The sequence below is a fragment of the Euphorbia lathyris genome, chromosome 3 (genome assembly GCF_963576675.1).
Source record: "Euphorbia lathyris chromosome 3, ddEupLath1.1, whole genome shotgun sequence".
NCBI classification, from domain to species: domain Eukaryota; kingdom Viridiplantae; phylum Streptophyta; class Magnoliopsida; order Malpighiales; family Euphorbiaceae; genus Euphorbia; species Euphorbia lathyris.
The window spans coordinates 2,188,213-2,196,505 of record NC_088912.1 but is presented as its reverse complement, the minus strand read 5'-3'; the positions used below and the strand labels follow the sequence as shown (position 1 = coordinate 2,196,505).

The following is an 8,293-nucleotide window of genomic DNA, read 5'->3' as shown; positions in this document are numbered from 1 at the left end:
CACACTTTGCAAGTTCAAATCCACTATTTATGTACTCTTCGAAAAAAAGAATGAGACCTTGCATGAGATTAATACATGCCTTAATATTCATATCCTTACTTTGGAGATTCTTGCTAACTTTATTCACTTTCTGTAGAATTTCGAACCAAATAACCATGCCAACAAGAAAATCATATTTTAAAGTTCATAATTTGCTAAAGAACTTACATCACTTGTTGTAGTTGCTTCAGCACCATGTCTACTAAATAAAGTAATGCATTTCTTATATGAGGATCTTGAAATCTTATTTCCTCCAATGTTCTACAATGGATTCAATGTAACCCCTTTTCTATTCTGATCTTTCACATAAGATTTAAGTACCTGCCATTGCTTTGTTCAACCTGAGAATAATTTATAAATCCTTTCTATCACTCCAAAAAATGATTTAGCTTGAACAGAACTCATGGCCATATCAAAAAGTGCAAGATTAAGAGAATGGCAACCCCATGTAGAGTAAAATGCTCTAGGATACTCTTTTAGTACCCTACTACTTACACCTTTGTATTGTCCCTTTATATTAGAACCATTGTCATAGCCTTGTCCTCGCATATCACTAAAAAGTTTCAGATTTCCAATAACATCTTTAAGTTCAAGGAAAAGTGCATCCCTTGTTGTTTCAATGACTTTCAAAAATCCAATAAAAAAACTCTTCTACTGTTATTGGAGTCGTGGAAACATTAACACATCCCAGTATAACACGCATTTGTTCTTCGTGACCAATATCACGAGTACAATCAAGCATAACTGAAAAATATTTTGATTCTTTAACAATAGAAAGAATTTTGCTCTTAATCTCACTCGCTAACAAAAGTATTAGCTCGTTTTCAATATTATGACTAAAATAATAGACACGAATCTCTTTTTTTGGAATACGCTAAGGTGCTCTTCCCTTATCGCAATTAAATGAGCAATCATTCGAATTATACTCAAGAAACACTACAAGAAAAACAAGTAGTATTGACCAAAACTTAATGAGTGTACAATAAGCCATCATTAAAAGCATTAGTTTTTATAATTTTAATGATCGGAATACCTTTAGTGATCAAATATTGCATTTTTCAGTAACTTAAACAAAATTCCGCTCATTATTATTATTTCCAAAATTTATGGAGGCAAAGTTTCCACCTCCGCCTCCGCCTTGGCTCTGCCTCCGCCTTTGCTGCCGCCTCTGCTTGAGCCTCGAATTCACCTTATACTAGCAGTAGATTATTGGTATAAGGATCTCTGGTCCACCATCTAGGGACCGTTCTCAGACTCGTTGCTGCCGAGAGATGAACAAACTTCATATGCTTTTAACACTGTTATTTTCTTCTTTTGTTCCTCCTTCAACATATTTTTACCTTTCTATTGTCTTAGATTTCACTGTGTGGAAGCATGTCTCACTCTCCTCAATTCTTGGTTCAAATTTTCTCTCCATTGATCCATATGCTTTGTCCCTCTTATGATTTTCAATTAATGGATTTTGTATGTAGAGGTTCCTTTTTGATCGGCAATAACATACTCAAAAGGTTTTGATTATGGAGTGTTGTAATTGTGAAGAGTAACTTCTTTCCTTTATTGATGTGCAGCAATTCATTCCAGTTTATCCTGAGTTTTGTACTAATGGTTCAGAGACAATATTTGTTGGCAATGTATTACATTGTTTTGTGGTAATTGTTAATACTAATCTATGGCTCAATTTTTTTCCATGAGTGCCTGGTTTATATTGATAATTCAAAGCAAAACAAATAGCAAATACATGATATCACAATAGTACCGATATGTCGGACGGGGTAGGGTGAGATCACATCTCTTCCCTACACGAAACCGAAAAAATGAACCTTAAATCTCTTCGAAGACCATCCTTTGACTATTTGAGTTCTATATTAACTTTCTTACTAACTATGATTCTATAGAGAAAAATTCTTCAAAGGTGTTGGCAAAAATTTAATGTTAGGTTTATTTTAGATAAATACCAGATGTTTGTGGCAATGGAAATATTGAATTTGCAACAGCTGCTCCTTGAATTTCCAACAGCTGAAATAGTTGTTCTCTAGCTTGTGTTTTCCTTTTTCAGGTTGTTAAAACTCAATGGTCAAATTCTAAATAGCTATTCTGCTAGACTTTTGTTGGATAATGGATGATGTTTTCATTATCTTCAATATAGCAAGTCATTGTGTCACAAGATAAATTTGTTGGATCAAATAAATAAACTTTCAGATGTACAGAGGAAGAGTAAAATTGCTGGAAGAAAATTATGTTTCCTTACTACTTGTATTGATAGCTATTTATAGATTACAGACATGACTCTTAGTAAACAACAATAACTCTCTATAAATACACATGACTCTTTGTGAAACAATACAACTCTTGATAAATACAGAAATGACTCATGGATAATACACTGAACTAAATTAAAGACTATTAATTATAAGTTTATTATTTCAACAAAATTTAGATTGCTGCTCTAGTTAGGTTATTTAATATTTATGTCTTGCATTTGAATTGCAACGTTTGCAGCAAAGGGAGTTGCAAGCAAAAATTTGACAAACCTAGTATGTTCTCGATATAGTGTGGTTAAAGTCACTATTTATAGCTTGTAAAGAATTGGTTACTCTTGTTATAGATTCAATTAAATGCTTTTGAAACATTTTGTTGATTTTATGTCATTGTACCTTTGACAAATGCAGGGGAAGAAGACAACATTTGAACACTATGAGTAAAGTTAGCGGAAGATTATGTAATAGCATCAACTACACTACTGTGAACATAAGAAAATTAAAAATGAACTAATACTTCACTTATAAATTTTTTATGCTCATAGGGATGCAATTGATGCTATTTTAATTTATTTCGAGGGTTGAATATATATAATTTAGAACCCTTTATTCTTGTAGTGAAATTTTCACTGTTATCATGATCAAGTTTCTCATTACTTCCAGGAAACGTCAAATTACTACTAGCAAGAGTTTTCACAACACATATAATTCTTTTGAAAACTTCTCCGCAAAACTTTTTCTCTTTCTTGATAGCATTTTGATTAGAAGAATAAATTGTCAATTTTTTCCTTATCCTTGTTTCTGCCTCCATCCAATCTATTATACTATTAAGGTGATCAATGCTCATTTCATACTCATTAAGCCTAGAATAAATATTTTTCCACTCACTATATCTAATAGTTCCTGTTGTTAAAGGACTTGACATTACTCTTTCTCTTTTGAACAACACACAACAAAAGCAAAACACCTTATCTTTCTTCTAGGAGTAGCTAGTTATGATCTATCAAGTTTTTCTCCATTCCGTAGAGATAGAATGTAGTGTTTATTACTAAAACTTCTATTTTGTTCATTAGTAGGATACACTTATTATCGACCCCTTGTCTACTAAAAAATCAATTTTTCTTTGAGGCATATTAATCTCCCAATTTACAGGATCAATTAAGTCATTTAAATTTTCTCCATTCATATCCATATTTTCATCCAAAGGTTTATCTCTAACTATATTCTTAAGATTATCCATTAAATCTTCATCGATAATGTTCACATGATTCAAATTCTCATCATTAACAACTATATTCTCAGGCAAAATTTCATCAACATGTGAGGAGTTTAAATTTTCATCATCAATAGATATGTTATCGACAAAATTTTCATCAATTGTGGCATTCACTACTAAATTTGGCAATATATTAGTAGGTTTCACATACATATTTATGGATTTCATTAGAGATTGAGTGAGTTTACTCGTCATTATATTAACAACACTTACAAAATAATGATAATTATGATAATCAAAATATGGAATATCAATAGTAATGACTCCACGTAACAACAACTTCAAGATAGCTTATGCGATTACAAAGGATGAGACCGAGTCGAGCTATGGTTGGGTCATGGAGAGGTTGAGAAATTTTATCTGGTTTGATGTGAACCGGACATTTATTTTGACTGATAGAGAAATGGGGTTGATGAGGTCTGTTAAAGAGGTTTTTTCTAGATTCTGCACACGTACCTGACATATAAATAAGGATGTAGAAAATAAGGTCTACAAACTCATGGGTAAAGACATGAAATTTGCAACGCAATTCGAGAATCGAAGATCGAAATGAAATAATACAATCCCTAAAAGTAGATGAATTTGAGTTTCATATGGCGAAGATGAAGGATTCAATGAGAATGCCATGTCATGTGATAACTTATGTTGAGAAGTTCATTGTTGCATGGACGAAAAATTTCCTACATTTTGACAACACAACTACATGTAGAGTGGATAATGAACACACTTCTTTAAAGAGATGGTTGAATTCCTCCAATGGAGCCCTTTATACTGTTTAGACGAAAGTTCACAACAAAATTGAATTGCAAGTAATCAAGATAAGGTATACCTTTATTCCATGTTGTTACTATTATTATTTTATTTGTATTTATTAATATATATTTTTTACTGTTACTACATTTTTATTCTGCCACTACTGACAATGTCGGGTATGTTGATGGGACTAAGGATCGGGAATACTTTCACTCTCTTATTGAGGAGGTCGATAAAAGTGACCCAACTTTTATGCACAATATTTCTCAATCTATTCACAATCAACTTCATCCGGACCAAGCTAAATATTGTGAACTGGAAATAAAAAATGATGTGTGAGGACGACCGAATGGGAGTTTATCAACCCAATGTTTGCGGAGTGCATGTGAGTACCATGACAGTGGTCGTGGATGTGCTTAGTCTTCTAGTTCATCTCGGAGTCGTGGACGTAGCTCTTCATCATCTGCCTAGAATATCCGCTCAACTTATAATATTTACTATTATTTTTAATTTACATACTCATGTTTGGATAGAATCATTGCTTACTTCAAGATAGTTGTGTTCTTTTATTGTTTCCATCCACTTCTTTTAATAGGTTAATGTTTCTTTTATGTTTGTGTTCCTTTATTGTTTCCATCCACTTATTGTTTATTGATTATTTATTTTTAGTATTATTTCTGGTAATATTTTTACTATTATTCTTACAACATTGAATGTTTATTAAGTCTAAAATTATATTATTACAGGTACCAATGAGACTGCAGTTGATATTTCAGATTAAACAAATTCAGACAAAAATCGTTGAAATAATTAAGCCCTATATTCAATCATATCTCGACGTCATAGGCGATTGTAACTGCGGGTTCCGTGTTGTGACAGACCGAGTATTGGGCGATAAAATTCTAAAGTGAATAATAAAAAAAGTCTAAAGATAAAATTCACACACAAAGTAGTAGAGATAGAGCCTAAAAAACAATATGGATCATGTCCAAAAAATGGATACCAACTTTTTCTAACTCTAATGGTTGAAGTTGTTTTTTTTAAATGAAAAATTATAGAATCTTCCTATGTCATGCATTAGAGATTCTCTAAACTCTTTGGTTAGGCTAAAGAAGTTGAGTCCATTAGAACTCTAAACTATTAAAATCATCAATCTAACTAAACAAAAATCATCAATTGAATCTCCGTCCTATACTAAAATCAGAAATTGAGACTATTTGATATAGATTGTAATAATCTCTGTATTGGTCCAAACCTGAGTTTGAGAAAGAGAGTGTGAAACTATTCAATCGAATGAGTTTCGATAAGGCCTCAGTTGATGATTTTTGTTTAAAATAGAGACTCAATTGATAATTTAGACCCGATTGATGATTTTGATAGTTTAATATCTTAATTGATATAGAAACCTTAGTTTGAGGAGTCAAATGAGTATTGTACCCCTACTATTTTATCTTATTTCAAATATTATAGTCAAATAAATTAATTTTTTACAAAAGAAAAAATATTAAAAAACCGGAGTCAATTCTGGTCCGGTTGGACCTTTAGATCATGGATTAGTCCCAATTTTTGTTGGATTTTGCATTTTCAGGAATTCAATAGATTTGGATTGGAAGTCTGTCTAGTTCCTGGTTCGAGAGATCCGATTGGCTAATCCGGACAGTCTCAGAACACAAGACGAGCATTTGGATGCGAATTAAAAAAAAAAAAATCAGTCACCTACTCGTTGATTTGCTAACAAGTCGTCCATGCTGGCGATTCGTAGTTAAAAAATCAACCAATCAGATTACCATGACAAGGATGGAGAAGTTACATTTTCAGTTATCTAGGATTTTGGTGCTCCACTTTCAACCAACCTACAACGTTCCTCTATGTCTCTCTCTCTATATAAAGCCCCTCATTTTACTTTTCCATTTTTGTAATTCCTTACTTCGTTTGATATCGCAACTTCAGAAATCGCAGTCTCTGTTCGTTCTCTTCTTATTTTGAAAGTGAAATGGCTCGTACTAAGCAAACTGCTCGTAAATGCACCGGTAGAAAGAGGCTCCCAGGAAGCAACTCGCAGCAAAGGTATGTGTTAGATAGATGCTTAATTGGAGTTAGGAATGGAAATGCTTTGTTTAGAGATCTGTTTAATTGCCTTTTTTTTTTGGCTGAGTTTAGGATTTATGTTTCAATACATGTATACTTCTCTATTTATCAATTTCATACAGGTTGCTAGGTTATCGGCTCCTCCAACTACTATTAGAGGACGACTCAAGAGACCACATCGATACCGTCCTGGAACTGTGGCTCTCCGGTATGCTATCCCTGTAACTTCAATTCTATTCTTTTGCTGTAATTATACCGATCTCATGGAATCTTTTTGTTTGATGAATTTACCAGAGAAATCAGAAAGTATCAAAAGAGCACTGATCTTTTGATCCGTAAAATGCCATTTGAGAGGCTTGTTCGTGAAATTGCTCAACATTACAAAGTCAATAATCCAATTTTTGTTATGAATTGTTAATAAATTGGGGGAAAGGAAACCTGTTGGTGATGAATATTTTTGTTGATTTATGGCAGAATGATTTTTCAGAAGGTTGCGGAGGCTTACTTGGTTGGTGTGTTTGAGGATACTAATCTTTGGGCTATTCATGCGAAGCGGGTAACGATAATGCCTAAGGACGTCCAACTTGCTAGGCGGATCCGTAGTGAACGTCTCTAGGTGTTTTGGTTAAGCAGCAGAGATAGTTTAGGCGATTGGTTTTATGTTTTTTAGAATTTGTGTTTGTGTTGTATAAAAGTTAGCATATCATCTGCATACAGGAGGTGTGAAGGAAAGTTCATGCTATGACCATAATTCATAGGAGTGAACCTACCTTCTCTTTCTAGTAAAAAAATCTTCTGCAATTCCAAATAAGATTGGAGATAGCGGATCGCCCTGCCGGACACCGCAAGAACAGCCAAAATAACCTTTTAGATTACCTCCCAGGAGAACTGAGATTTTAGCTGACGATAGAAGATTCAGAATCCAATCCTAAAAAGCTAAAGAGAAACCAAAAGCTTCCATTACTGCTAGTAGAAAATTCCAATCCAGTGTATCAAATGCCTTTTTAATGTCAATCTTAAGGGCCATGTTCCCCATAACATTTTTTCGCAAGCATATTGAACCCCTCAGACGCAGCAGCTATCCATTAGTGAATGTTCCTACCCTGAACAAATCTGAATTGATTTACAGACACTATTTTCGCATCAATAAGAGACAACCTGTCAGCCAGAATCTTAGAAATAATTTTGCAGCTGAAATTACCCATCACAATACGTCGGAATTGAGAAATAACAGTTGCTTCGTTCAACTTTGGAATAAGAGCCATTAGATTGGAGTTCATACCAGGGAGGACGTAGCCCGAGTTGAAGAAACTAGTAACCATGCTGCAGACATCCTGGCCGATGATATCCCAAAACTCGTGGTAGAAAAGGCCGCCAAAGCCATCTGGACCCAGCGTGCTGTCACCATTTAGGCTAAAAACGACAGCTTTAATTTCTACAGCAGAAGGGCGCTTAGTGAGGGAGTCATTGTCCGTTTCTGTGACAAGGTTGGGGATCACTTCACCAATTGGACTCAAATCGACAGGATTGTTTTTACAGGTGAATAGAGCTGAATAATAATCAACAACATAGTGTGCCATTGTATTCTCGCCAGTGGTACGCACCCCCTCACTTGTAAGAGCATCGAGAGTTGATTGGATCTTCCTCAGTTTTGCGCAACAGTGGAAGAAAGAGGAATTACGGTCCCCCGCCTTCAGCCATTTAACACGGCTTTGATCCTTAAAAAGGAGTTCCTGTCTGTGAAGTTACAAGTCTAGTTCCTCTTGCGCCTGATTATGTCGACAATTTCTATCTAGATTCATTCCCAGGTCAGAAATGTCAAGTTGTATATTAGCAAGTCTAGTTTTAGCTTCAGCAATGTTGTCAAACACCCTCCCAA

At 34.2% G+C, this 8,293-nt stretch overlaps 1 pseudogene; it reads left to right on the top strand.

Annotated features, from left to right (window-relative positions):
* The first annotated feature begins 6,319 nt into the window (after window positions 1-6,319).
* Window positions 6,320-7,030, top strand: LOC136223866 (histone H3.3a-like; annotated as a pseudogene).
* Window positions 7,031-8,293: the final 1,263 nt, after the last annotated feature.